Genomic DNA, 23,454 nt, shown 5'->3' on the forward strand with positions numbered 1-23,454 from the left:
GGCTACACCAATGCTAACAACATCAAAGGCCTGAACCAGATTCCCTGCCGATTTAATACCCCCTAAAATGGTCTTAGATCATCCCAGTAATCACCACAAATGGTCCTAAATCCTTTGTGATCCTAAATGTCACGAGCCATCCATGGGCTGTGTGTTTGGACTGTTTCGCAAAGTAGCCAAATGAGGGCATAGGCCTGGCACTGCCAACTCCCTGTCAGGGTTTGACTGTATGATGCAGGTGTGTCTCCCCCTTAGCTCTGCCTAAGATCCCACACAGCACCTGAGATGGGTGTGACTTGCCAAGGTGTCAATCAATCTGCCAATCACATGACGTCATGAAGCAAGACTCCACCCTTGAAATCTTATCCTTGCCTCTGATGTCCCCCCCTACAAAATAAACCAAACGGGGGGCTCAAGCTGTCTTTCCAGCATGGAAGATGACCCTTAAGGTCGCAGAGCTGTCCCGCCTTGTGTGAATTTTTGCCACTTTCTTAGCTTAACTTTGCAGCCAGCCCTTTTAAACCCAGTTTGTCTCATCTGCACAGGTCGTGACCAAAACCTAAACTACCCAAAATGATCTAGAACCTCAAACATTCTAAAATATTCTAAGGTGTATAAATCACTCAAAGCAATGGTAAAGGTGAAATGGTCTTCCATGACTTTATTTTATTTTTTTTTAAAAGAGAGAGAATTTTAAAATATTTATTATTTTTTAGTTTTTGGTGGACACAACATCTTTATTTTATTTTTATGTGGTGCTGAGGATCGAACCCAGTGCCCTGCGCATGCCAGGCGAGCGCACTACCGCTTGAGCCACATCCCCAGCCCCCTTCCATGACTTTTAAATGGCACCAAAGGTAAACCACTCTTAAAGTCTAAGCAATCAAAAACAAAACAAAACAAAACAAAAAAACAAAAACCAAAAAAACCCCAACCAAACAACAAAAACCCCTTGAAAACCTTAAATGTCTCTAAAAGACCTTCAATATTTTTGAACCCCATACAATGTTCTGATGCAGAAAGTGACCCTAATTCTAAGGATTCTATAGATCCCAGCCATTTAAATGATCCCATGGCTAATGTGTCTAACACCCTTAAAGTCCTCTTCCTTGCAAATATCGCAAGTGATCCTAAACCGTCTGGGTTAGTCAGCTCTCCATTGCTATGACAAAATACCTGAGACTAACAACTTAAAAGGAGGAAAGATTTATTTTAGCTCATTATTTCAGGTTTCACTCCAAGGTCACTTGACCTGTGGCTTTGGGCCTGTGGTGAGGGAAGAACATGGTGGTGGGGAGCATGTGGTGGAACAAAGCTGCCCACCTCAATGCAGAAAGGGAGAGAAAGAGGCTGGCAACCCAGCCTTCCACACGTGAGCTCTCAGGAGACATTTAAGATCTAAACCATAACATTATCCTAGAACCCAGCTCCTAACACTTTGGAGTGATCTTGTTAAAATGTTGCTTTTGATTCAGCAGAGCTGGTGTAGGACTTTAGGATCTGTCTTTCTAGCAAACTCTGAGGGGATGTCCGTGGTCCTGGGCCCATAGACCACACTTTGAACAACGCAGCTAGAAGTTATATGATTTCCAATGACCTCCAAGTATCCCAAAAAACTAAAACTGCCCTAAATTCTAAGTCTTCCTCAAAAAACTTAACTAAATCTTAAACAATTCTAAACATCCTCAGGTTTCTTAAATGATGCTAAAAGCTGTAGGCTCCAAATTACTCCCACATGACTTTAAACTAAGCCCCAAAGACTCCAAATAATCCTAAGGATCCCAGTAGACGCTAAAAAAATCTTACACTTTTTTGCCTCTATAAAGGACCCTTGAAAATTCAAATTTACTTTATAGGACTCCAAAGCCCAACAGTTCAAAGGACCCTAATAGTTCCAAGGGCTTCTAAATGCACATATAATGCCCAAACTAACTTAAATCCAATCAATCCAGAATTATCCTAAACCCCAAAAGACCTTAAACAGTTTCAAAGAAGCCTAAGTCCAACAAAGCTGACTTTCCCAGTCCCAAGGACAGTAATACTAACAACTCCAGTGACCTTGACTTTAAGAACTGGCAGTTCTAAGCTGTCACAGGCAATGCTCAGACCTCTCAGGAGCTTAGTTCTCAGGCTGTAACAGAGTTAGAATCTTTTTATGCCCCCACCCTCAACCAAATGTTGATGAACCCACTGAGGATTTAGGCTACCAGCTAAGACCCAAGCTTCTAATAGGAAGAGAGTATGCACTCTTTGCTGTTGATCTTTTCCATTTCAAATATATTAACAGATTCTGTTGTCTCTAAAACAACAACAACAACAACAAAACAGTGCTGTCCTTCTCCTCCTGTACCCAGTTCCTATTTCTCCCTGCAGCTTTGAACTCTTCTCCTCAATTCTTTGTTATTTGCTCCCTTATCTATAAGGAACGTATGGGTGGGGTTCTTTCTGATTTGCTGATCTGGGTGGGGTCTCATCTTTTCCACTTCCTTCCCTACTTCTTGTGTCTCTTGCCAATCATGATTTTTGGTTTAGACTGCTGTCCACCTTTCACATCATTTGACTATACAACAACTCTGTAAAACCAAAGTATGTCTTATACTGTACTGATTTTCCCTTTCTCGTCATAGCTTTCTGTTTCCTTTAAACATTATGTTTTTGCTTGCTTCGTTTTTTAAAAAAGGTGTTTTTCATGAATTCAGTCTCATACTTGAACAAAATCTCTAGACTCCTCGTGTGTTCGATCCAGTGTTGTGTCAACTTGCCCTCCTGGAGGCCTGACTCCTACAGGTCGCCTTCTGGGCCTGGTGCCAGGCCCTCCCTTCACTTTCCTCCCCTTCTTCATTGCTGTCTCTATCTATTTCCTCTTTCCTGAACAACTTTCTTCTTCTTTTGGGTTTACTCCCTGTTTTTAGCAGGATTGCAAATTTTGACTTCTCAGGCCATTGCTGCCTTCTGGGAATGCAAGCCTCTGAGATTTGGGAAGTTCTAATTTTTCAAAAAAGCTCAAGAAATCCAGATTTTTTTTTTCCCCCAGAATCACTGATTTTTTTTTTTTTTTTTCAGTGCTGGGGATGGAATCCAGGGCCTCACTCATGCTTGGAAATACTCTACCACTGAGCTACATCCCCAGCCCTGAATCTCTGATTTTTAAAACACTCTGTCAAGCCAGGTGTGGAAGCAAACACCTGTAGTCCTCACTAAGGTAGGAGGCTAGTAAGTTGAAGGCCAGGAGCTGGGGATAGAGCTCAGTTGGAAGAGTGCTTGTTTCGCATGTATAAGGCTGTGGGTTCAGTCCTCGGCACCTCATTAAAAAAAATGTTCAAGGCCAGCCTGGGCAAGTCAGAAAGACCTTGTCTCAAAAATAGAAAATAAAAAGAACTGGGGATAAGACTCACTGGTAGAGTAACCCTGGGTGCCATCCCCAGTATCGAAAAAAAAAAAAAAAAAAAAAAAAAAACTAATGAAACAAAGACCCTAAATGTTATGCCAGACAGAAAAGCGGGTCACCTGAACAGCCTGGTAGATAGTCACTCTGCTGTCAACTTAAGCTAATTCAAGTTAAATTGGCTTCTCCAGGCCATACATAGATCCTTATGCTTTATAGTTCAAGAATTTAGAAGTCCATATGCTTAGAAGATTCCAGAAGAAAATCCATGCTTTTCCCCACACAATCTGAGGGCAGCTGCTAACCTTAACAAGATCTGTCAAGAGTTTCTTTGGTCACAAGAGTGGTTTAGAACTTGATCCTAGGGTCAGACATTGACTGTGGAACTTGAGAATAAAATTCTAATTCATTTTATTGTTGTTATTGTCATACCTGCCACATGGGTGAGGGTCAGGCGCTGGTCCAATAGGGTACCACCCTTCCCCCTCAGTGGTACACTCTGCCACTCTGCCCCAGGGTCCTGACAGATGTGAGGCAGCAGAACTTTCTTCTCTCAGCAGGGGAGTGCCTCTTCCTCAAGGTCCTGCAGGTATCTCCCACTAGGCTGCCCCATGTGGTCACTCTCATATGCACAGCTGTGAATTTCAGAACCTTCAAGCCAATGAATCCATACTCTGGCGTGGGCCAGCTTTCCTGACACTGCCCCAGGCAACTTGCCTCTTTTATCCTGTCCATTGCTAATGCCTTGCCTCTTGTCCACTTCTGGGCCAGGGGGGCCATTTGACTCAGGTTCAAATTCAAGAAGGGAGCCCGACACAGTGTGCACGCTTATAATGCCAATGACTCGGGAGGCTGAGGCAGGAGGATTGCAAGATCAAGGCCAGTCTCAGCAATTTAGTGAGACCCTCAGCAACTTAGCAAGACCCTGTCTCAAAAAAAAAAAAAAAAATCAAAAGGTCTGGGAAAGTAGCTCAGTGGTAAAGGACCCTTAGACTAAATCCTCAATATAAAACAAACAATCTTCATGAAGGGCCTGGAAATATATGCTTTTGATGTTATTACTAAATAATATGCAAGACTATCTTAGTTTAGACTCCTCCAGAAGTGGACTCTTGAGACTAGGATTTGAGGGCCAATAGTTTATTTGGGACTTGATTCTGGAAAACACTGAGAGTGCAATGAGGAAGGAGAGGGAATACAGGGTAGTCAGTAGAAGACACCTAATGCTCCTCCTGCCAAGAGGTGAGGGAGCTGGGATATGTAGACACCAGCTTCCATCAGGCATTAGTTGAGGGCGGCTTTTGGGGTTGGGGAGTGGCTTGGATTTCCTGGCACATTTGCTTTGTAGTGTACAAAAGCAAGAGCAGGCTCCAGGAGCCAAGTAAATCCCGTAGCTCAAGGGAGAGGGCGCTGGCTGTCAGAGGTCAGGGGTCTGTGCACAGATGTGGCAAGTAGAGATGGATAGTGTCTGCTGTGTGGGCTCTATTCATATGTTAAAATGGCAATAAAAAATCGAGATATTTAAACTATGACACTTTTTTTGGGGGGGTGGTACCAGGGATTGAACTCAGGAGCACTTAACCACTGAGTCATATTCCCAGTCCTATTTTGTATTTTATTTGGAGACAGGGTCTCACTAAGTTGCTTAGCACCTTTTGCTTAGGCTGACTTTGAACTCCTGCCTCAACCTCCTGAGCCACTGAGATTACAGGCATGTGTTACCACCCCGGCTATGCCACACTTTTGTAAACACGTATTGGTGTTTCTTCATCTCACAATTTTGAGGATGTCCTAAAAGGAAAATACCACTGTCCTCTACCCCAGGTGATACTCAAGAAATTTGTTTAGGTCTCACCTAAAAAATCCAGAAGAGTAACCGACCCTACCACCCTTGCCCAAGATCAACATAATTATATTTCCAGAACCCCTTTTTCTGTATTAAACTCACAGGTTCTAGAGACTGTGAACTGATATCTCTGGGGGACATTTTTCCAGCCTACTACACTCTGGAAAACCCCAACTAGTTTGGAAAAAATGAGGTTAGATAAAAAGGAAAGCCCTCAATCAATTGAAAGATCCTATTTAATAGACAAGAAAATACTTAACTTGGGCAGTTTGGAACATTGCTCATAGCTGACTGCAGACCCTGGGCTCCTGATACCTCCATCTCCGGGTGATCATTCCCTTCTTCTAAGCCAACTCTGAATCTTGATGCCATCATGCACCTCTGGGTAATTCCCAAAGCAGTTAATGAACTGGAGAAACTTTGATTCCTTTCCCATCATTCATTTAACACTAGAAACAAGATCCCAGATACAGAGAGGAGAAAGGATGCTTTCACCTGGGGAAAGAAAGTGTGTCTCCGAGGAGAAGCAAGTTGGTGGCTTAGAAGTTCATACTCTGCACTGGGTAAGCCTGAATGTTATCCTAAGATGGCCTCTCTATTTTCTCACTTCCCACCCAAGTGATTTGCACCAATGTGCCTTACCTTGGATGATGTCATCTCTATTCCCCGACAGCCCCATCTGGAATGTTCAGCTTGACTTTTCCTGTTCTGATGGGTTCAGCCATTGGGAGTTGGGGGTTGTCTTTGAGTTGGTTTCCTTCATCCTTCTCAGAGTCCACAGGTACCTGCCAGACAGACATAATGAGTGAAGGCATTTTGCAAACACATCACTGAATTTCCAGCCACCATTACTGAACCCCTTTTCTTTAACTTGAACTGTGTGGAGCAACATCCTGCCAGTTCCCTGGATCTGAAGGGAACTATTCTTTGGCCTGTCCTGTGGACTCCTGGAGGGGTCTTTGCAGAGCCCAGGCCTGCTAATGGTGCTCAGCCTTGTTGCTTTCCTTCTGAATTACTTTTCAGAAGGAGGAGCTCATTCAGGGGAGCATGTTGGACACCCCAGACCTTGGGGCCCCCTCTGGTGAGCATAATCATTCCTGAATTATCTGGGCCCTAACTATCCCCTTTTGAGTTTTCTACCATGGCTACTGGAACCTCCTGGAAAACCTGGATCCATCTAGGCTACGTCTATCCCTGGACCCCAGGTGGTTGCTCCACTTGATTTTTTTCTTTCTCTCTTTTCCTTAGACTGCCTGGAGGTGGCCCCAGGGCTGGTTAAACTGGGGAGCTTTATCATTCTTTTCATTTGGCACCCCAGTGGTTTCCAATCACACCTCCATTGGATTTAGAACTCCTGCAGTCTTTGAGACCCTAATCACCAGCCCCCGGCTACTCCTCAGCCTCATCTTGCACACCTGCCCGCCTGTTTCCTTGCTCACATCTGTTCCCACACACTCATCAGATTCTCAAACATGGGCCTTTGAAGGCATGGTTTTCTCTTCCTACAGCAACTTGGCAGGAGGAGACACCAAATTTTGTCATGGCCGGATCATTGTATCTCATCCTCACTTTCCAAGGCTCACACAGTTCCAACGCCCCCTTGGCAAAGAGGCTATCCTCACTATCCTAGCTGATATCTTCCCTCCCCACGCACTTTTCTCATTATTTGAAAAAATTTTTATCTGGTAAAATTTATGATGAAATGCACCCATCTTAAGTGTCCAGTGTGACGAGTTTGACAAATGTATACATCTCTGTGTGTGGTAATGCCCAGGGAAGATGGAGCCTTTTCTTAGCCCCTTACCACATTTGCCTTGAATCCTTGACCTTGCTTGGCTCCAGAGGACACTGTCTTGTTCGTTTGCTGTTGGTTTCATTCTTTCCAATGGAAGCTTCCAGGAAATAGGGATTTCTCTGCCTTGTTCACTGCTGTATTCCACATGTTCAAGACTCCCTTCTTGGTTGCTCTGAAGGAGAGTTTCCACTTGGGTGTAACCTCTGACTTGGGGTGCTGTAGAGACCCTCAAGGATCTGTGGGGTTAAGCACCACCATCCCTTGGTGGAACAAAATTCAAGTTGCAGGTACCCCTGGGGCAGAGTAACACACTCAGTCCCTCTGCCTCTGTGGGGAAGAGTTTATTTGTCAGAACTCTTTCCTCTACCTCCCTCTTGGTTTGGCCATCTTGGAGACTCATTATCAGGGCGATAATATACAAAAGCCAAACGTCATTTGTGTGTGACCTTTCGGATAATGCATGAGTGTGTGAACTTGAGTTGTGTGACTGTGGTCACTTTTCAAAATCAATTTTCGTTCAGGTAGACCTTCCTGGCAGATATTTGTTCCCCCAAAAGACATCAAGGAGAGTTTTTTTTTTTTTTAATGCTAACTCAGGAGAGTTTCATGGTCATTATCTAACCCAGGTAACAAGCTACCTCATTTCAGGGATGGCCCCGAGAAAGATTTGGAGTTAAGAAAGACAGGCCCATCTGTCAACCTGGATAGGAGATGGTTAAAGAGAACACGAACTGCATCCTTCTAGTGGGTCAGGTTGTGGGCACAGCTGGGAGATTGGTCACTGGCCCGTCGACATGGGTGGTGTTAGGGCGCCCCCCAGTGGTTCAGACATCACACAACTCCTACTCCCTTGCTTCCTCCAAGCGGTGACCGTCAGAACTGAGTGGGGAAAGAGAAAATGACTTCTGTGTTGATAAAATTGAAATTTAAAAATCTGAACAAGAGTGACATTTTGACCTTGGTGTTTTTACTTGGTTTGTGAGTTGGCCTCATATCACATTGCATAAGGTAGAGATAAGTATGTGACATGTTCGCTTGTTGGAAGGATGCCTCCCCTGGACTCAGTGGTTTGGAACACAGTTTTGGGCACATTCCTGGTGTGTTGTGCTGTTTTCAGAGTCAATCTTCTCAGGTTTGAATCCTGATTCCCCTGTTGTGAGACCTTCTGCCCACCTCCATTTCTTCTTCTGTTTAATGGGTATATTGTTAGTACCCATCTCATGAGGATTAATTAAATGCCATAAAAACATTTAGAAAAGTTCTTTGATGGACTATACAACTGGCAGCAATTATTATTATTATTATTATTATTATTATTATTATTATTTACTTAAACTAAAATTATTTACTTAAACTAAAATCCCCATAAAAATCCTAAGACTTAAAATTACTGATTAAGATGATAACAAATGCAAATTCGTAATATTTAGAAATACATGTATTTGATTCATAAAATGAGGAATGCTCACTGGATGAGTGGCCAATGTGAAAAGTTTTGGAGACCATTGGTTTTGAGCCTTGATGCCTAATGGAGGTGCTGCCCTTTTCCTGTTTATCTCTTTTGATTTATGTAATTGCCATTTGGGTTGGTGAGGACCTCAGGGTCATGCTCCATGGGGAGACACTGAAGCTCAGAATTTTCTCTTTCTAAAAGGATACCAGTCAGATTGAGTCAGGAAACTCCTAATTCAACAGTTAACAATGATGGTTATCGAGAAAAGTGAACTGCATCCTTTTAGTGAGGTTGGAAGGCCAACCTCTTACCTTTTGGGAAACTGTAATTCCAAAGATAGTCTGATTCCTAGGTGCTGGGAATTAGGGACATGAAAAGCTGCACAGGGAGGTATGGGAGAAGGGACACACAGCTTCCATGCCCTTTCTGAGAGTGGCACACTCCAGTACCCTCCACATTTGGGTATCTGGACGTTCTTAACATTTTTTAAACAAGAGTTTTAAATGCATAAAGAAAAAGTCCAGTCTTCTGAACCAACAGCTTTGAGTTCCTTTTGCAAACCAGAAAGTCAAATGCTGGGGCTACTCTCTGGTTTGGTGGCCAAGGGCACAGGGGTCTCTTGTCGCCCTGAGGCATATTCCCAGGCCATGAATGGTCTGTTCTCACACAGTCCCCGCCACCTCTTAGACAATGAGCTCCTGGGCCAGCTGTGACTCCTTCCCAGGGGACCTCGGATCTTCCTCTGTCTCTTTGTTCTGTAGGTTTCCTTTCCTGCCAGCTCCCATTCTTCCCACCAGCAGGAAGCAATGACAAAACCCGGAGCCAGAGTGTCCTTCAGCTGCTCACACCAGGCCTTTCAACACTCTGAGACTCACAGAAAACAATGGAGCCCCAGAGAGCCTGTGAGTCTGTTTCCTCCAGACGGTCTTCATTGTCACCTGCTGCGGTGGCTGGAGTTGTTTGGTCCTCAAGGAGAGGTGCCTGTTGAAATTGGTGAGTTGGGGAGTGAGGCACCCTCACATCAAGGAAGCAGGAGAGAGGGACTCTGTGGCTGAAAAGGGGGAGGGCCGTCTGTGAACTTGAACTTCTCAGTGTGTTTGGATTCTTGGTTCTTATTCCTCAAACTGAGAGGACAGAGCTCAAAACCAGCCAGGTCTGGCTTTTCCATGTGTCTCTAGAAGTCTTACTAAGGTCTCCCACTCATTTGCCCTTCCTGGAGGCCACTGCGAGGTCACTGCCTCTCTCTGCCTGGCTTCTTCCTCTGTGTGCTTGGACCCAGGTAACATTCCAGAGCCACCTTACCTCTCCAGTGGGGCTTGCTGGTGGATGAGCGCTCTGGCTTGCTCCTGGGAGGGCAAATTCTGAGGTATATTTCGTGGTCTCTCAGAGGTCCCCATGGTAGCAAAGTGCTCCTTAACCTACTGCCCACCTCATCCCTCCCGAGTGCCCCCGCATAAAGCACCCCCATCAAATTTTTTTTGTCTCGAGCTCTCGTTCTGGGTGAACCCAACTTTGGATAAATACTATTAGAACTCTGTGGTTTTTAATTGTATTTATAAAAGACAGAGGAGGGTTATTTTGGGTGACCAGAACACGTGGAGCCTCATGGGAATTTCCTTCAAGACTCAACAAAGAACAAAGGAATTTGTAGTTGCAACAGGACAGCCTATGGAGGGTGGGAGGGGGGTCTGGGCAGTCCATCAGTCAGTCTGAGGGGGCCCAAAGAAGGGACCTCCTTTGGAGCTGCAGTAAGCTTTTCTCAGTAGATGGTCTAGTCCACTCTGCTTGGCCTGGTGAGGTCTCATGGGAACCTACAGGACCTAAATGAGAGAAGGTGCCTAGTGTTCTCCTCCCAGAGTGATGAATAGAGAGAAAAATGGGACTGAGCAGGTAGTGAGACCAGTCATGTGAACCATAAGCAGAAAACAGTATTGCAGAACCAGAATCTCTGCACCTTCTAGTGGGGCTCTGGGACCAGGAACAGCTCTTCTGTGGCAGAGCTAGAAGCAGCCATGCTGGTCCTACCTCACTGGTTCTTGTGATTAAGCCAGAAGGATTTCAGACATGTAGCTGGCTCAGAGTAGCAGGCATGTGTTTATTAGGAAGGATAGGAAAAGGAGAATAGGGGATCCTCTCAAGGAAGATAGTGGGTCCTCTCAGAGAGGAGGTGGAAAGTGTGTGCTTCCTGCCCTCCAGTTTTATTAGGTGTCTCAAGGAAGTTTCCAGAGCGTCCCGCACAGGTTCACCTATTGATTTTTGACTAACAGCAGGATGACATCAGACTTTTAAGTTCCCATTGCATTTGGTAAAGATCCAAGGCAACTCTGGGTCACTTTGGCCCATGCTGACTAGTTCTAATTGGAACCTATTCTTACAGATTTTATGATTAGGTGGAATTATCCTTATCTCCCTGAGTTCTGAAACCTGGTCTGTATAAGAGGCACAAAAGCCCCCCCCCCCCCCCCTTCAGGGTAACTTATATTCTTCTCATCAGCATTTTGGGCCTGCATTTCTCCCACAGATAACAGGTTGTTTGCTGAATAATGTAACACATCCTATTGACTAAAGCCAGGCAGGGCTGCCAGAGAATTGCTTTTTTTTTTTTTTTAAAAAAAACCTGCTAAATGGATTTTATTATCATTTAAAATTCATTTTTCTTCAATTAAAAAATTTTAAATTTCTTTTAATTAGTTATACATGACAGTAGAATGCATTTATTCGCTTTAATATATCATACTTAGATGGGATATAATTTCTCATTTTTCTAAGTGTACATGTTGCAGAATCATATTGGTCATGCAGTCACATATATATATATACAGTAATAATGTCTGTTTCATTCTACTATCTTTCCTATCCCCACATCCCTCCCTTTCCCTCCCATCACTTCCCTCTACCTAATCTAAGGTAACACTATTCTTCCCTAGTGCCCTCCCCTCACCTCATAGTGAATTAGCATATTAGAGAAAACATTGGGCCTTTGGTTTTGTGAGATTGGCTTATTTCGTTTAGCATGATATTCTCCAACTCCAACCATTTACTGACAAATGCCATGATTTTACTCTTCTTTAAAGCTGAATAATATTCCATTGAGTATATATACCATATTTTCTTTATCCATTCATCTATTGAGGGACACCTACATTGGTTCCATAGTCAAGCTATTGTGAGTTGAGCTGCTATAAGTGTTGATGTGGCCGCATCACTATAGTATGCTGATTTTAAGTCCTTTGGTTATAAACCAAGGAGTGGGATAGCTGGGTCAAATGGTGGTTCCATTCCAAGTTTTCTGAGGAATCTCCATACTGCTTTCCAGAGTGGTTGCACTGATTTGCAGTCCCACCATTAATGTATGAGTGTGCCTTTCTCCCCACATCCTCGCCAACATTTATTGTTGCCTGTATTCTTGATAATTGCCATTCTGACAGGAGTGAAATGAAATCTTAGAGTAGTTTTGATTTGCATTTCTCTAATTGCTAGAGATGTTGAATACTTTTTCATATATTTGTTGATCAATTGTATTTCTTCTTCTGTGAAGTGTCTGCTCAGTTCCTTAGCCCATTTATTGATTGGGTTATTTGGTTTTTTTTGGTGTTAAGTTTTAGTTCTTTATATATCCTAGAGATTAATGCTTTATTAGAGGTGCATGTGGTAAAGATTTTCTCCCAATCCGTAGGTTCTCTCCTTACATTATTCATTGTTTCCTTTGCTGAGAAGAAGTTTTTAATTTGAATCCATCCCATTTATTGATTCTTTTTTTTTTCCATTTATTGATTCTTGATTTTACTTCTTGCACTTTAGGAATCTTGGTAAGGAAGTCAGATCCTAGGCCGACGTGGTAAAGATTTGGGCCTATTTTTGCTTCTAATAGGCTCAGGGTCTCTGTTCTAGTGCCTAATCTTTGATCCACTTTGAGTTGATTTTTGTTCAGGGTGAGAGAGAGAGGTTTATTTCATTTTGCCACATAGGGATTTCCAATTTTGCCAGCACCATTTGTTGAATAGGCTATCTTTCCTCCAGTGAATGTTTTTGGCACCTTTGTCTAGTATGAGATAACTGTATTTATGTGGGTTTGTCTCTGTGTCCTCTATTCTGTACCATTGGTCTAAAAGTCTATTTTGGTGCCAATACCATGTCATTTTTGTTACTATTGCTCTGTAGTGTAGTTTAATGTCTGGTATTGTGACGCTACCTGCTTCACTTTTCTTGCTAAGGATTGCTTTAGCTATTCTGGGCCTCTTATTTTTCCAAATAAATTTCATGATTGTTTTTTCTATTTCTATGAAGAATGTCATTGGGATTTTAATAGAAATTGCCTTAAAATTGTATGACACTGTTGGTAGTATATCATTTTTTGACAATTGATAACTCAATATTTACATACAATATTACACAAATTATGAGTAGATCAGCAATTATATTATCAATACAAACTCAGGAACATTTACATGGAACTGCTGCTCCAAATTTTGGTTCATTTTATGCCTGATACTTTAGTAAATAGGACAAACACAAAGGAACTCAGCTCCTTTAATTCATGAGAATCAGCTTTCAAAAAAAGTATGTGTATCATCTTAGAGAATATTTAATATGTCAAACCCAGGGAGATCCGTAGACAGTGAGAAAAGGGCTACTTTAAAAGAAAAGTTGGTGATCGAAATGTTAGATTACAATATTGTTTAAAAATTTTAGCCATTGGACTTAGAAACCAGAAAGTGTACACATACTGAGAATTTTAAGAGACCCCCATGTTCTGCTTTACAATCACTATTACACCCCAACAATGGAGTGGGCTGGGCTGCTGTAAGGATATTCTCTGCTCGTGTAGACCACTGTTTCAAAGTTTTAAAGAAACAAGATGGTGATTCACATAAAAGAGTCTTAAAATAAGACTTGTCCCCTCTCAAAATAAAATACAATAGGTTCTTGTCAACGTATAAAGGAAACTCTATCCAAATGTTGGCCAGATTAAGCCACACTCCCGTTTCCCTTCACTGCCTTGGAAAGCTGAGCACAGGTGTTCTCTGTGAGGATGAGGTGATGGGGTAGGGCCAAGCTCTCTCCTAGTTGCAGAGCAATGTGGACAAATGCCCTTCAGGCTCCCTGGGGTTTGTCTCTCCCCATACAGAATTTAGGGGGTCAGAAAATGCATGGGGGTCAACATAGTTACCCAGTTTACAGAATTATTCCATTAACTTCATGATACCCGCCCCTCCCATCTGCCTGTTACCTATCACTCATGGAATCTTGGGATCTCGTTTTGGGCAGAGGGAGGGGGAATGCAGAAGCAGGTGGACTTCCCTGCTCCTCCCCACCCCTACACAAGGGCCATGACCTTCAGTTGAAGACTCCAGCAAGAAATGACATTCTAACTTTCTTGACAGGAACTAATAAAGTACTAAAATTCATTAAAAAGAGGCAACAAAAGTAGCTTTTGCCAGGCACGTTTATGCATGCCTGAGTGCCTGTAATCTGCTGAGGCAGGAGGATCGTGAGTTCAAAGCCAGCCTCAGCAACTTAGGCACTTAGCAACTCAGTGAGACCCTGTCTCTTAATAAAATATAAAAAAGGGTTGGGGAGGTAGCTCAGTGAGTAAGCGTCCCTGGGTTCAATCCCTGGTATTAAAAAAAAAAAGAAGAAGAAAGAAAGAAAGAGAAAGAAAAATAGAGTGTGGCTTTTTGAAGCCAGACTGACTGCCCGCCCCCCCTGTTTACTACCAGTCATGATCATCTCACCAAGTCATAGTCTCTCTCCTTTTGTATAATGAGGATTATTTTGTTTCATTTTTTTTTTGTGTGTGTTGGGGATTGAATATAAAGATGCTTTACCACTGATCCATATCTCCAAATATTTTTATTTTTTATTTTGAGACAGGGTCTCACTAAGTTACTTAGGACCTTGCTAAGTTGTTGAGGCTGGCCTTGAACTTGTGATCTTCCTGAGTTGCTTAGCTTATAGACGTGTGCCATGGTGCCCTGTAAATGCTGATAATTTTAGTAGGGCCCACCTAATAGGTTGTCAAAGAGGTTAAGGATGCTCCTCGTTAACATAGCAAAAGCCATTGACTCCTTATTGGGACATACTAAGCACTCAATAATGTTAGCTGTTGTTTTTTGCAACTTCGAAAGTAACAATCAGCATCCATAGTTCTTAAGTATTTTAATTGGTATGTGTCTTCATTTTTCAGATTAGATTTCTTATTAATATTGTCACAGAGTCCCTAAGAGAGTCAGGTGCATAAGATTTGAGCAGCTCCAAGAGAGATGTTGTAACTTAACTAAAACCTAGAGCAAAAATTAGCCGTTTTTCACGTGTCTGCTCCTTAAGCTTCCAGTGGATAAGGCTGTAGCCAGGTGCCCCAGGGCCTGAGCGTGCCCTTGTGAAGAAGGGCTGCCCATGTGTCTGTAAGATCAGCCTTCTGAGGGCTGCTCCTTCTTAATGGGATCTGTGTCCTTATCAGTATCATCATCCAACAGGGTGACACTAATCTCAGAGGAACCACCTGGCATCTGCTAAGGCCTTCTCCCTTCTGCAGCCTCCTCAAACTTTGGTTGCTATTTTTAAACTCACTAGAAGGAAACCATCAATACCTCAGCCCTGGTCACTCCAAACTTCTGTCTGCATAGAATCTGCAGTTAGAGGAACTTGGGACTGCTCAAGTGAGTCCTCAGCCCCTTGTTGCAGGAATCTCTTTTGTAGCACCGTGACAGAGGCAGGGAGGGTCCAAGATGGGGTTGTGTGTTTGAGAGTGACTCCATGCCACCGTCTGCCCTTCCCTTTGCACCAGAATTTCTGGTCTCCTTCTGAGTTTGATGCCAGCCTCAGCCCCTGAGGGCTGAAGTCTTCCTGACAGACAGGACCAGTCACTTTACTTGAGAAGCCCTGTGCAAAATGAAGATGTGGGCCCTTGTTAAACAACTGTGAAGAATTCTGAGGTGCCAGAGTGTTAAACCAAGCAGAGGGCCTTTCTGACGGCTGCAGAGGCCACGGGCCTCAAAGTGGGGCCTGCTCACAGGAGTGTGCCCTGCTTATTGCATCATCCTGGGATTCCTGAAGCTCCTTCCTTACCTCTGTTTTTCTGTATCTGGCCTTTTATATCTGGTTTCTTTCATTTAGCTTAACATTGTCAAGATTCACCCATTTTCATTTCTTTTTATGGTTGAATAATATCCCACTCTTTTAAGACCACATTTTGTTCATCTTTCATCTGTATTAATGCTGCCTTTTGAAATCTGATCTTCACACCACTCAGAGTGACTCTCATTTTTGCAATAATTATCCCATTTTCAAAGATTCATCTGTTTTCTCCTTTTAACTGCGTTTTTTTAAAGATGTGGAACTGATAGATAGTAAAGGGCACCGTGTTAACGTTACTTGACTGCAACAAGATACCTGATATTGTCAACTTAAAAAGACAAAAAGTTTGCTTTGGCTTCCAGTTTTGGAAGTTTGAGTTCATGATCAGTTGGTCCTGTTACTTTTGGGACTGTGACATTGCAGCATATCATGGCAGGTGCGTGTGGCAGAGGGAGCTATAGCTCATGGCTGGAATGTGAAAAAGAGAGGAAGAGATCACATCCCATAATTCCTTTTGAGGGCATTCCCCCAGTGACCGGGAGACCTCCCACAAGGCCCCACTTCTTAAAGGTTTCTACTACCTTCCCATAGCACTAAGCTGAAAATCAACCCTTGAGCACAACAAGGCTTTGGGAAACATTCCAGATCTAAACTCTAGCATGCACATATCTCCAGCATGCAGGTTGATGGACTTTTACATGTCTAAACCTGAATAACCACCATCCAGAACATTTCATCTTTCATCAGCCTCTCTGAAGCCTCCCCTCAGGCAACACCACGTGCCCCACCCTTCAGAGAAAATCACTGTTCTAATTTCTATCATCTCAGATTAGTTGTACGCATCCTTGAACTTCATAAAAAATGGAACTGTATATTATTATTTTGCTTGACTTTTTTTTAAAGAGAGAGTTAGAGAGAGAGAATTTTTTAATATTTATTTATTTTTTTAGTTATTGGGAGACACAACATCTTTGTTTGTGTGTGGTGCTGAGGATCGAACCCGGGCCGCACGCAGGCCAGGCCAGCGTGCTACCACTTGAGCCGCATCCCCAGCTCTGACTATTTTTTTAATACCTAACAATAACACTGTGAGATTTGCTCATGTTGAGTGTGGCAATGATCATTTCTCTTTGGTGGCTCTATGGTGTGCCATTGTATGGCTGTACCACCGTTGAGCTATTCTTCTATCTGTGGACATTTGGGTTGCTCCTAGTTTGCAGCCATTGTGAATAAAGCGGCTATGAACATTTTTGTCCATGTCTTTTGGTAGCCATGAATTCTCACTTCTGTGTGTGAGTGTTCAAATCTCTCTGCTTCCTCATCAACCTTTGGCCATTCTGGTATATAGTGACATCTCACTGCAGCTTTAATTTGCATTTCACTGATGATGAATGAGATTGAGCACCTGCCCAGGTGCTTATTGGCTATGTATCTATAGCTAGAGTTTTGTTTTTATCTTGAGATGGAGTTTCCCTATGTTGTCTGGGCTGGCCTTGATCTCCTGGGCTCAAGGGATCCTCCCACATCAACCTTCTGAGGAGCTGGGATTACAGGTGCACACCACTGCATCTGGTCTCTTGTGTTTTTTCCTTTTTTTTTTTTTGTATTGGGGATTGAAACCAGGCCCTCACACATGCCAGGCAAGCACTCCACCACTGAGCTGCATCCCTAGCCCTTTTCAGAAAAAATTATTTTGAAACAGGGTCTCCATAAATTGCCCAGGCTGTCCTCAAACTTGTGATCCCCTCACCTCAGCCTTTCCAGTGGCTGGGATGATAGGCATGAGCCACCAGGACTGACCTCCTATCACTTTTATATCATATTTTCCTTTACACTATGGCAAAGGTGAAAGAATTCCCCACGCAAAGACACTTCGCCGGGAGAATTCCAATTTTATTGCAAAAAGCAGTGTGCTTATATAGAACTAAGGGGGAGATGGTAGGGTTTAGATAAATGGCAGGCAACCCGTTTATTGGCAAGTTCTTTCAGATATCAGCTCTGGAGCCCAGGAATTAGTTCTCATTGGGGCTAAGGTTCCCCGCCAGCGAGGTTTGAAATTGGCGCCGGCGGGAGAGTTCACACGGGCGGGAACTTTTCGCGCCACTGCAGAAAAGAAGAAGGTAGGAAGAAGAGGTGCTTAGGCGCCATGTTGGGGTTTTTTCTCTGGGGTATGGCTGCCGTTTATACTTTTCCCAACAAAAGGGATTATGCCTTTCTTTTTCTTAAAAATTTACTCCTGTTAACTTACACTTTTTTATTTTTTAAATATTTTTGTTGTTGTTGTTGATGGACCTTTATTTTATTCATTTATCTATATGAGGTGCCTCACACATGTGAGGCAAGTGCTCTACCACTGAGCCACAACCTCAACCCTGTATAACTTATACTTAATTGCACATTATTATATGCGTACATTTTTCATTGTTCTAAACATCCTTGCTAAGACTGGATATAACCTGTCCTTTAAACTAATGAGTGGGGGGGGGGACAAGCAATCTTCTTAACATTTTAATGTAATATGCATTTCTCTGATTATCAGTGAGATTAAGCATTTTTTAATGGATATAATATCTTTATTTTTATTTTTATGTGGTGCCAGGGATTGAACTCAGTGCTAGGCAAGCGCTGTATCACTGAGCCACAACCCCGGCCCCAAGCATTTTTTAATATTTATTTGTCATTTATGTTTGCTCTATGTATAGGTTTTCATGTGTTTTGTAAATTTATTTTTATTTTTGATTATGAAAGTTCTTTTTTCTTTTCCTTATGAAAATTCTCTCAGTTTTTTTTAAATTTTTTTTAATGGTGCTAGGGATTGAACCCCGGCCTCCTGCATGCTAAGCACATTCTTTACCACTGAACTAAATTGCCAGCCGATTATGGAAGTTCTTTCTATGTTTTGTAATTTGTTGTCTGTTAAATACAGCAAACATTTTCTTATCTTCTGTTGCTTGCATTTTTGAAATACTTTTTTTTGTTGTTTAAAACAATTTTAGATTTATAGAAAAGTGAAGAAGATAGCACAGAGAGTTCCCATACACCCTCACTCAGCGTCCCTTTTTAATCAACATTTTACATTACTACATGTTACACTTGTTACAATTAATGAATCAATATCAACATATTATCTCTCTGTCATGTCTCCTTAGGCTCCTCTTGGCGCTGATAGTTTCTTAGACATTCCTTGTTTTTGGTGACCTTGACACTTTTAACAAGCACTGGTCAGATATTTTGGAGAATGTCCTTTGGGTTTGTCTGATGTTTTCCCTAATGATGAGGCTGGGAATTATAACCCATAACTTTTTTTTTTTAAGGAGGAAAACCACAGAGGTAAAATATGATTTTTCTGACATTATATCAGAAGTACATACTATCAATGTGATTTATCACTGTTGATGTTGACCTTGAGCACCTGGCTGAGGTGGTATTTGTCAGATTTCTCCACGGTACAGTTTCTCTTGCCTCTTATTTCATGCTGCGCTGCTTGGAAGAAAGTCGCCGTGCTTGCTCCACACCTCAAGAGTTGGGGCTTAGGTTCCTCCCACTTGAGGGCAGAGTGTCTGCATGTATTACTTGGGTCTCCTGTGCCTGGAAGATTTGTTAATTTATTCAATCATTTATTTATATTGGTATCGACTCATGGATATTTATCTTCTACTTTGGGTTATAATGCAGTACTGCTTCATTTCAGTTGGCTGCTGTAGCTCTTTGACAGAGTTCCGTTAATATAAATTTGTGTAGTTTTTAAGCACTTCCTTATTTTCTGGTCCCATAACATGTTCCAGGCTCATCTTGTCTACTTCTGCCTCCAGAATCAGGAATTTCTCCAAGGAGCCTTGCTTCCTTTTATTGGAGAAGGGAATTAAACACCAAGATCTGGGGAGGGGGGACTGGGGTTGTGGCTCCTCCTTTTTTAGGAGGAAAACAGGTTTAATGGTTGAAAATGCAAACAGCTTTTCAAAGTAAGTAAGAGAGCTTAGAATGGATTTTTTTTTTTTTTCTAATATTTATTTATTTTTTTGGCAGACACAACATCTTTGTTTGTATGTGGTGCTGAGGATCGAACCCGGGCCGCACACATGCCAGGCGAGCGCGCTACCGCTTGAGCCACATCCCCAGCCCCTAGAATGGATTTTTAATGTGCCTCACTCTCATTTGATCTTTAGGTCTCAACACAATTGTCATTTCCACAGGACAGGTCTTCCCTTGACCTTTGGACTTGGTGGAAACCTCTTGTTTTAATATCCAGATCCCTTTACATGAGAATTAATTTTAAAGGCTCTAGTTCATCAAGTCTGCTCAGCCATTGAGATGCTGGAGACAGGTCCTTGCCTGTGGTCTCCATCACTGTATTCCCCAGGCCTGACTCAGGTGACGTCACATCGGAGAGGCTTGGTCACGCTTTGTTCCTTAGAGGCTGGCCAGTGGCCTGGCACTTAGCTGCGCTTATTTTGTTCCTCTTCATAGGGTTTGTCGTGTTCTGTTCTCTGAGGATCTCCCTATTTCACTTTTCTCCACTCCCCCCTCACAGTCTATATAGGGCTTGTACCAGGCTGGGGCAGGGCCTGTAGAACTCGTCACCTTTTCTATCCCTTTAAGCCTCTGAAATGTTGTTCCTTCTTATAGGAGTCTCTGTCCCCACTGTCTCATTCTCTCAGTTTTTTCTGTACCCTTCCCAATTCTCATCTGTAATGTCTCAGCTAATGGCTAGCTAGGTGGCCCCTTCAAGCTCCATAGTAGCCCTTCAGTGCCCTTCAAGTGTCTGATGTGTCCCCATCACTGTGGACTGTGGACACTCAAAGGCAAAACATCCTAAGATTTTTGTGAATCTCATTAAAGCACACATTTCCCCCTTAAAAATTCAGTAGTGTTCAATTAGAAAACATAAGCCATCACCCTTGACATTTTGATTATGTATTCAAGGGATAGGCGTCTACAAAGCTACTGAAATGAACAGCCTAAAATAAGTGACTCTCCTGTGCAATAGCACTGAGTGACATTAGACAGGAACTAATTACTCAGCAATAAAAGAGAATAAAATCATGGCATTTGCAGGTAAATGGATGGAGTTGGAGAAGATAATGCTAAGTGAAGTTAGCCAATCCCAAAAAACCAAATACTGAATGTTTTCTTTGATATAAGGAGGCTGACTCATAGTGGGGTAGGGAGAGGGAGCTTGGGAGGAATAGACGAACTCTAGATAGGGCAGAGGGGTGGGAGGGGAAGGGAGAGGGCATGGGGTAATTAATGATGGTTGAATGTGATGATTATTATTATCCAAAGTACATGTATGAAGACACAAATTGGTGTGAATATCCTATGTATACAACCAGAGATATGAAAAGTTGTGCTCTATATATGTAATAAGAATTGTAATGTATTCTGCTGTTATATATATATATATATCCTGCTTCCCTGGAGGACACTGGCGAGCATTGGAAGGGCTCTTTGTTGAACTCGCTGCTCTCCTCCAGTCTCAACCCAGGCATTGCTCTCCTCCATACACGACCCTATCTCTGCTGCACTGAATGACTTTCAGCTCCCAGAATGCACCAGGGGCCCTTCCTTCCTTCCTTCCTTCTTTCCTTCCTTCCTTCCTTCCTTCCTTCCTTCCTTCCTTCCTTCCTTCCTCCCTCCCTCCCTCCCTCCCTCCCTTCCTTCCTTCCTTCCTGCCTGCCTTTCTCTCTCTTACAGTGATACTCTTTCCTTCTCATTTCTCTACCTGGGCACCCCATCTGTCTTTTCAGACTTGCCCTGTGTAGAAATCTTTCTTGCTTCTGCCCAGATCTAGCACAGCACTTTCGCATGCCACATGATCATTATTCATTTCCCCCTCGGGTGTGAGCATCTTGAAGGCAGTGACAGTGATCCGTTCCTTGTGGTGTCTGTGCTGTGCTAGACCCGGGCATTAGCTAGAAAAGTTTCCAGACAGGGCGAGACTGAAAGAATGGATGGGGGTATCTTGGTGGAGAGATGGGAAAGAGACAGAATCATTGTAAAAAACCATCTGATACACCATAAAACTGGTGCCACCCAGAAAATAAGGACAGTGCCTCTGTCACTCACCATTAGAACTCCAGCAGAGTAGATGGGCATGTAGTAGGAACTCAATAAATGTTTGTGGATTGAAGGTATGGATGAACCCAGGAATGCCTTTGCTGAGGCAATCAAGGACATTAGCTGAAATGCTGAACATTAAAAAAACAAAAAACAAAACAACAAAAAAACCCCCCAACCCTATAATTCTAAGTAAAAACCATCTGCCAAGGCAGAGGAGGGCTAATGGCCTTGAGATGTGATATGAAGCCCAGCAGATATACAAGGGAGGTTGGAGCTTCACTGGCGAGACTCCAACAGTTGAATTTCTGGAAACATCTGTTTGCACAGGTCAGCATCCTTCCAGCTGAGAGGGCACAGGATTTTACAACACACCAAGTTCAAAATTCCAGGAGGAACTTCTTTGATTCTGCTCTTCTGCCAATGACTCTAGAAAAGTCTGTTAATGTTGGGTGGGTGGGACCACTAGCCTTTAGTTATTCGAAGGGGGCCAAACACCTAGGAAAACCCACCCACCCTTAGCTCCTGCTCCTCTGTATTTCCCCCTGTACCCTGGGAGAACAGAGGTGATGGTATGATTTGGCTTAAGCACAGGGAGGGATAAATGACATTTAAGAGATGCCATAAACTCCTCCATTTTTTTTTCCAGTGCTGGGGGTTGAACCCAGGGCCTCATGCCCACCTGACAAGCCCTCTACCACCAAGCTACAACCCCAGCCCCATTTTGTTCTTGATTGCTAAGTAGCTCTGAGTTAAAGCAGCCAGTTAAAAAGATTCGAACCTTAATTAGAGATTAAGGCCAGAAATTCTAGCTCAACACAACTGATGCAGCTATCACAGCTCCAGACCCTACTTGGACCCTCTCCTCAGCTTTGTCCTTGAAACCCCTCTCCTTGGTGCTGAACTGAGCCCCCGAGGGCATAATGCCCTTCCCTGCTGGATGCTCCATTGCTTCAGATGAGCCTGAGCATTGAATTCTCCCCTGGGCATTCATGGATGGCTTTTCCCCTGCCCTCACCAGCCTTCCCCCAGCCCCACCCGTCTCCCTCCATCCAGTGAGGCCAGCTGTGTTAGTTCCTCTGGCCCCGACTGACTGACCTGCTTGTTTCTAGCTTCCTCTAATTCCTCTCTGGCCTCCTGCCAATTTCCTTCCACAGTTCATGGTCAAGCCTGCTGGAGTTAAAACAATCTGCATTGTTTAAGGAGGGCAATGCTTTTCCACAGAAGGGTTAGCATTAAAATTAGATGTGGAAATCCCAAGGATGGGCCGTGGTGGGAGGGTGGATGGAGGTTCTGAAATTCAGACGAGGGTGCAGGAAAGGAAACCTGGGAGAGGCAATGACTCTTAAGAATCAGAGGATGAGCAGTTGCAGGGGGTGGGGGTTAGCTTTTGTGCTGACCGGGAAAGTCCCTTTAGACAGAAGGTCAGCGTGTGGGGTTTATTTCATCCGGAGACTTCTCACACAATGCCAGCAAATCACCCTTCCATCCTCTACCTGTGTTCTGGCGCTCATTGTGAGAAGGAGATCTCAGGGCTTTGGTATCTAGTGGGCAGGATCTCAGTCCTCCCTGGTGAGACCCCCTAGAGTCCCTAGCCCAGGCAAAGACTCCCCTTCACCAATGGAAACAGCTGAGTCTTGTTATCTCAGGACGGGCCTTGCATGGCCCTGAAATAGAGGTGTCTCAAAGACACGTTTATTCCCATTGTGCAGGGAGCAGCTGATTAGCTCCCATTTCCCACGGTCACACATTCCCAGAAGCATGGCACTTGGCTCCTTTGCTTTCCACCAGGGAATCTGGGTGCCCAGCTGAAATGGGTTTCCTGCCAGCAGTGAGGAGGA

This window comes from Marmota monax, unplaced genomic scaffold (genome assembly GCF_021218885.2).
Source record: "Marmota monax isolate L192 unplaced genomic scaffold, Marmota_monax_Labrador192_F-V1.1 WCK01_AAM20220418_F8-fsc00014, whole genome shotgun sequence".
In the NCBI taxonomy this organism is placed as follows: domain Eukaryota; kingdom Metazoa; phylum Chordata; class Mammalia; order Rodentia; family Sciuridae; genus Marmota; species Marmota monax.